Below are 5,000 nucleotides of genomic sequence, written 5' to 3' on the forward strand. Positions count from 1 at the left end.
TTCACAATTGCCTTTCAAAACTGCAAGGTCTAGCCGACTAGATGCTTAAAAGTACAAACTCACTAGGCCCAGAGCCTACGGCCACACCACACTGAATGCGCCCGATCTCGGAAGCTAAGCAGGGTCGGGCCTAGTTAGTACCTGGATGGGAGACTGCCTGGGAATACCAGGTGCTGTAGGCTTTTTTTGTGCTCCATGATTAGTAATTGCGCAACTTCTCAATTATTTTTCAAATTTGGTATGTTTCCAAAATAATTGTATCCCGTTTTATAGCGGAAATGTTGGACAACATCATGAGGGCTGGAGCTACCTTTTTACATAGAATTAGCATACAGGTAGTGTGTTCATGGGTAATAAATCAACTTTCACATGTAATGCAGTACAGAGAATATTGAGTCCTTCAAGAGGCATGAAAGAAAACCATTATTGTGTTGATTGTTCTCTCCACCTCCCTGCAACAGACACAGGATGGATGAATTAAAGTTATCCTACCAGACATAGGAGTCCTGAATGGGCCCACCAGTCTTATATATCTCGCCTGATCGAGCCTGATCGAGCGATGAGCGTGGTATCATGTTGCAAGTGGCTGCATGGCTTAGCTTACTAAATGCAAATGCATAAGAGTAATATTCTTAGCATTCCTAGAGCCTACGGCCACACCACACTGAATGCACCCGATCTCGACTGATCTCGGAAGTTAAGCAGTGTCAGGCCTAGTTAGTACCTGGATGGGAGACCGCCTGGGAATACCAGGTGCTGTAGGCTTTTTTGTGCTCCAAGTTCAGGAAGTGAGCCCTTTCTCAATTGCCTTTTAAAACTGCAAGGTCTAGCCGACTAGATGCTTAAAAGTACAAAACTCACTAGGCCCAGAGCCTACGGCCACACCACACTGAATGTGCCTGATCTCGTCTGATCTCAGAAGCTAAGCAGTGTCGGGCCTAGTTAGTACCTGGATGGAAGACCGCCTGGGAATACCAGGTGCTGTAGGCTTTTTTGTACTCCAAGTTCAGGAAGTGAGCCATTTCTCAATTGCCTTTCAAAACTGCAAGGTCTAGCCGACTAGATGCTTAAAAGTACAAAACTCACAAGAACCAGAGCCTACGGCCACACCACACTGAATGCGCCCGATCTCGTCTGATCTCGGAAGCTAAGCAGTGTCGGGCCTCGTTAGTACCTGGATGGGAGACCGCCTGGGAATACCAGGTGCTGTAGGCTTTTTTGTGCTCCAAGTTCAGGAAGTGAGCCATTTCTCAATTGCCTTTCAAAACTGCAAGGTCTAGCTGACTAGATGCTTAAAAGTACAAAACTCACTAGGCCCAGAGCCTACGGCCACACCACACTGATTGCGCCCGATCTCGTCTGATCTCGGAAGCTAAGCAGTGTCGGGCCTAGTTAGTACCTGGATGGGAGACCACCTGGGAATACCAGGTGCTGTAGGCTTTTTTGTGCTCCAAGTTCAGGAAGTGAGCCATTTCACAATTGCCTTTCAAAACTGCAAGGTCTAGCCGACTAGATGCTTAAAAGTACAAAACTCACTAGGCCCAGAGCCTACGGCCACACCACACTGAATGTGCCCGATCTCGGAAGCTAAGCAGGGTCAGGCCTAGTTAGTACCTGGATGGGAGACTGCCTGGGAATACCAGGTGCTGTAGGCTTTTTTGTGCTCCATGATTAGTAATTGCGCAACTTCTCAATTATTTTTCAAATTTGGTATGTTTCCAAAATAATTGTATCCCGTTTTATAGCGGAAATGTTGGACAACATCATGAGGGCTGGAGCTACCTTTTTACATAGAATTAGCATACAGGTAGTGTGTTCATGGGTAATAAATCGACTTTCACATGTAATGCAGTACAGAGAATATTGAGTCCTTCAAGAGGCATGAAAGAAAACCATTATTGTGTTGATTGTTCTCTCCACCTCCCTGCAACAGACACAGGATGGATGAATTAAAGTTATCCTACCAGACATAGGAGTCCTGAATGGGCCCACCAGTCTTATATATCTCGCCTGATCGAGCCTGATCGAGCGATGAGCGTGGTATCATGTTGCAAGTGGCTGCATGGCTTAGCTTACTAAATGCAAATGCATAAGAGTAATATTCTTAGCATTCCTAGAGCCTACGGCCACACCACACTGAATGCACCCGATCTCGTCTGATCTCGGAAGTTAAGCAGTGTCAGGCCTAGTTAGTACCTGGATGGGAGACCGCCTGGGAATACCAGGTGCTGTAGGCTTTTTTGTGCTCCAAGTTCAGGAAGTGAGCCCTTTCTCAATTGCCTTTTAAAACTGCAAGGTCTAGCCGACTAGATGCTTAAAAGTACAACACTCACTAGGCCCAGAGCCTACGGCCACACCACACTGAATGCGCCTGATCTCGTCTGATCTCAGAAGCTAAGCAGTGTCGGGCCTAGTTAGTACCTGGATGGGAGACCGCCTGGGAATACCAGGTGCTGTAGGCTTTTTTGTACTCCAAGTTCAGGAAGTGAGCCATTTCTCAATTGCCTTTCAAAACTGCAAGGTCTAGCCGACTAGATGCTTAAAAGTACAAAACTCACTAGGCCCAGAGCCTACGGCCACACCACACTGAATGCGCCCGATCTCATCTGATCTTGGAAACTAAGCAGTGTCGGGCCTAGTTAGTACCTGGATGGGAGACCACCTGGGAATACCAGGTGCTGTAGGCTTTTTTGTGCTCCAAGTTCAGGAAGTGAGCCATTTCACAATTGCCTTTCAAAACTGCAAGGTCTAGCCGACTAGATGCTTAAAAGTACAAACTCACTAGGCCCAGAGCCTACGGCCACACCACACTGAATGCGCCCGATCTCGGAAGCTAAGCAGGGTCGGGCCTAGTTAGTACCTGGATGGGAGACTGCCTGGGAATACCAGGTGCTGTAGGCTTTTTTTGTGCTCCATGATTAGTAATTGCGCAACTTCTCAATTATTTTTCAAATTTGGTATGTTTCCAAAATAATTGTATCCCGTTTTATAGCGGAAATGTTGGACAACATCATGAGGGCTGGAGCTACCTTTTTACATAGAATTAGCATACAGGTAGTGTGTTCATGGGTAATAAATCAACTTTCACATGTAATGCAGTACAGAGAATATTGAGTCCTTCAAGAGGCATGAAAGAAAACCATTATTGTGTTGATTGTTCTCTCCACCTCCCTGCAACAGACACAGGATGGATGAATTAAAGTTATCCTACCAGACATAGGAGTCCTGAATGGGCCCACCAGTCTTATATATCTCGCCTGATCGAGCCTGATCGAGCGATGAGCGTGGTATCATGTTGCAAGTGGCTGCATGGCTTAGCTTACTAAATGCAAATGCATAAGAGTAATATTCTTAGCATTCCTAGAGCCTACGGCCACACCACACTGAATGCACCCGATCTCGTCTGATCTCGGAAGTTAAGCAGTGTCAGGCCTAGTTAGTACCTGGATGGGAGACCGCCTGGGAATACCAGGTGCTGTAGGCTTTTTTGTGCTCCAAGTTCAGGAAGTGAGCCATTTCTCAATTGCCTTTCAAAACTGCAAGGTCTAGCCGACTAGATGCTTAAAAGTACAAAACTCACAAGAACCAGAGCCTACGGCCACACCACACTGAATGCGCCCGATCTCGTCTGATCTCGGAAGCTAAGCAGTGTCGGGCCTCGTTAGTACCTGGATGGGAGACCGCCTGGGAATACCAGGTGCTGTAGGCTTTTTTGTGCTCCAAGTTCAGGAAGTGAGCCATTTCTCAATTGCCTTTCAAAACTGCAAGGTCTAGCTGACTAGATGCTTAAAAGTACAAAACTCACTAGGCCCAGAGCCTATGGCCACACCACACTGATTGCGCCCGATCTCGTCTGATCTCGGAAGCTAAGCAGTGTCGGGCCTAGTTAGTACCTGGATGGGAGACCACCTGGGAATACCAGGTGCTGTAGGCTTTTTTGTGCTCCAAGTTCAGGAAGTGAGCCATTTCACAATTGCCTTTCAAAACTGCAAGGTCTAGCCGACTAGATGCTTAAAAGTACAAAACTCACTAGGCCCAGAGCCTACGGCCACACCACACTGAATGTGCCCGATCTCGGAAGCTAAGCAGGGTCAGGCCTAGTTAGTACCTGGATGGGAGACTGCCTGGGAATACCAGGTGCTGTAGGCTTTTTTGTGCTCCATGATTAGTAATTGCGCAACTTCTCAATTATTTTTCAAATTTGGTATGTTTCCAAAATAATTGTATCCCGTTTTATAGCGGAAATGTTGGACAACATCATGAGGGCTGGAGCTACCTTTTTACATAGAATTAGCATACAGGTAGTGTGTTCATGGGTAATAAATCGACTTTCACATGTAATGCAGTACAGAGAATATTGAGTCCTTCAAGAGGCATGAAAGAAAACCATTATTGTGTTGATTGTTCTCTCCACCTCCCTGCAACAGACACAGGATGGATGAATTAAAGTTATCCTACCAGACATAGGAGTCCTGAATGGGCCCACCAGTCTTATATATCTCGCCTGATCGAGCCTGATCGAGCGATGAGCGTGGTATCATGTTGCAAGTGGCTGCATGGCTTAGCTTACTAAATGCAAATGCATAAGAGTAATATTCTTAGCATTCCTAGAGCCTACGGCCACACCACACTGAATGCACCCGATCTCGTCTGATCTCGGAAGTTAAGCAGTGTCAGGCCTAGTTAGTACCTGGATGGGAGACTGCCTGGGAATACCAGGTGCTGTAGGCTTTTTTGTGCTCCAAGTTCAGGAAGTGAGCCCTTTCTCAATTGCCTTTTAAAACTGCAAGGTCTAGCCGACTAGATGCTTAAAAGTACAACACTCACTAGGCCCAGAGCCTACACCACACTGAATGCGCCTGATCTCGTCTGATCTCAGAAGCTAAGCAGTGTCGGGCCTAGTTAGTACCTGGATGGGAGACCGCCTGGGAATACCAGGTGCTGTAGGCTTTTTTGTACTCCAAGTTCAGGAAGTGAGCCATTTCTCAATTGCCTTTCAA

At 46.7% G+C, this 5,000-nt stretch overlaps 11 non-coding genes and 5 pseudogenes across 11 annotated transcripts; all 16 read left to right on the top strand.

The window, feature by feature from the left end:
- Window positions 1-73: 73 nt before the first annotated feature.
- On the top strand, window positions 74-182 carry LOC138543577 (5S ribosomal RNA; annotated as a pseudogene).
- A 464-nt stretch (window positions 183-646) lies between these two features.
- On the top strand, window positions 647-765 carry LOC138538759 (5S ribosomal RNA). The gene has a single exon (XR_011286848.1). It is a non-coding gene; the product is annotated as a 5S ribosomal RNA (ribosomal RNA).
- Window positions 766-871: 106 nt separating this feature from the next.
- On the top strand, window positions 872-990 carry LOC138539994 (5S ribosomal RNA). The gene has a single exon (XR_011288053.1). It is a non-coding gene; the product is annotated as a 5S ribosomal RNA (ribosomal RNA).
- Window positions 991-1,096: 106 nt separating this feature from the next.
- Window positions 1,097-1,215, top strand: LOC138550325 (5S ribosomal RNA). Its single transcript, XR_011294080.1, has one exon. It is a non-coding gene; the product is annotated as a 5S ribosomal RNA (ribosomal RNA).
- Window positions 1,216-1,321: 106 nt separating this feature from the next.
- On the top strand, window positions 1,322-1,440 carry LOC138548025 (5S ribosomal RNA). Its single transcript, XR_011291843.1, has one exon. It is a non-coding gene; the product is annotated as a 5S ribosomal RNA (ribosomal RNA).
- A 106-nt stretch (window positions 1,441-1,546) lies between these two features.
- Window positions 1,547-1,655, top strand: LOC138546480 (5S ribosomal RNA; annotated as a pseudogene).
- Window positions 1,656-2,118: 463 nt separating this feature from the next.
- Window positions 2,119-2,237, top strand: LOC138549079 (5S ribosomal RNA). Its single transcript, XR_011292865.1, has one exon. It is a non-coding gene; the product is annotated as a 5S ribosomal RNA (ribosomal RNA).
- Window positions 2,238-2,343: 106 nt separating this feature from the next.
- On the top strand, window positions 2,344-2,462 carry LOC138542407 (5S ribosomal RNA). Its single transcript, XR_011290390.1, has one exon. It is a non-coding gene; the product is annotated as a 5S ribosomal RNA (ribosomal RNA).
- Window positions 2,463-2,568: 106 nt separating this feature from the next.
- On the top strand, window positions 2,569-2,687 carry LOC138540908 (5S ribosomal RNA). Its single transcript, XR_011288933.1, has one exon. It is a non-coding gene; the product is annotated as a 5S ribosomal RNA (ribosomal RNA).
- Window positions 2,688-2,792: 105 nt separating this feature from the next.
- LOC138543578 (5S ribosomal RNA) lies at window positions 2,793-2,901 on the top strand (annotated as a pseudogene).
- Window positions 2,902-3,365: 464 nt separating this feature from the next.
- Window positions 3,366-3,484, top strand: LOC138549080 (5S ribosomal RNA). Its single transcript, XR_011292866.1, has one exon. It is a non-coding gene; the product is annotated as a 5S ribosomal RNA (ribosomal RNA).
- Window positions 3,485-3,590: 106 nt separating this feature from the next.
- On the top strand, window positions 3,591-3,709 carry LOC138550326 (5S ribosomal RNA). Its single transcript, XR_011294081.1, has one exon. It is a non-coding gene; the product is annotated as a 5S ribosomal RNA (ribosomal RNA).
- Window positions 3,710-3,815: 106 nt separating this feature from the next.
- On the top strand, window positions 3,816-3,934 carry LOC138549641 (5S ribosomal RNA). Its single transcript, XR_011293418.1, has one exon. It is a non-coding gene; the product is annotated as a 5S ribosomal RNA (ribosomal RNA).
- A 106-nt stretch (window positions 3,935-4,040) lies between these two features.
- LOC138546481 (5S ribosomal RNA) lies at window positions 4,041-4,149 on the top strand (annotated as a pseudogene).
- A 463-nt stretch (window positions 4,150-4,612) lies between these two features.
- LOC138537527 (5S ribosomal RNA) lies at window positions 4,613-4,731 on the top strand. The gene has a single exon (XR_011285660.1). It is a non-coding gene; the product is annotated as a 5S ribosomal RNA (ribosomal RNA).
- Window positions 4,732-4,830: 99 nt separating this feature from the next.
- Window positions 4,831-4,950, top strand: LOC138542609 (5S ribosomal RNA; annotated as a pseudogene).
- Window positions 4,951-5,000: the final 50 nt, after the last annotated feature.

This window comes from Ambystoma mexicanum, unplaced genomic scaffold (assembly GCF_040938575.1).
Source record: "Ambystoma mexicanum isolate Mex_15411 unplaced genomic scaffold, UKY_AmexF1_1 Mex_scaf10, whole genome shotgun sequence".
Lineage (NCBI taxonomy): Eukaryota > Metazoa > Chordata > Amphibia > Caudata > Ambystomatidae > Ambystoma > Ambystoma mexicanum.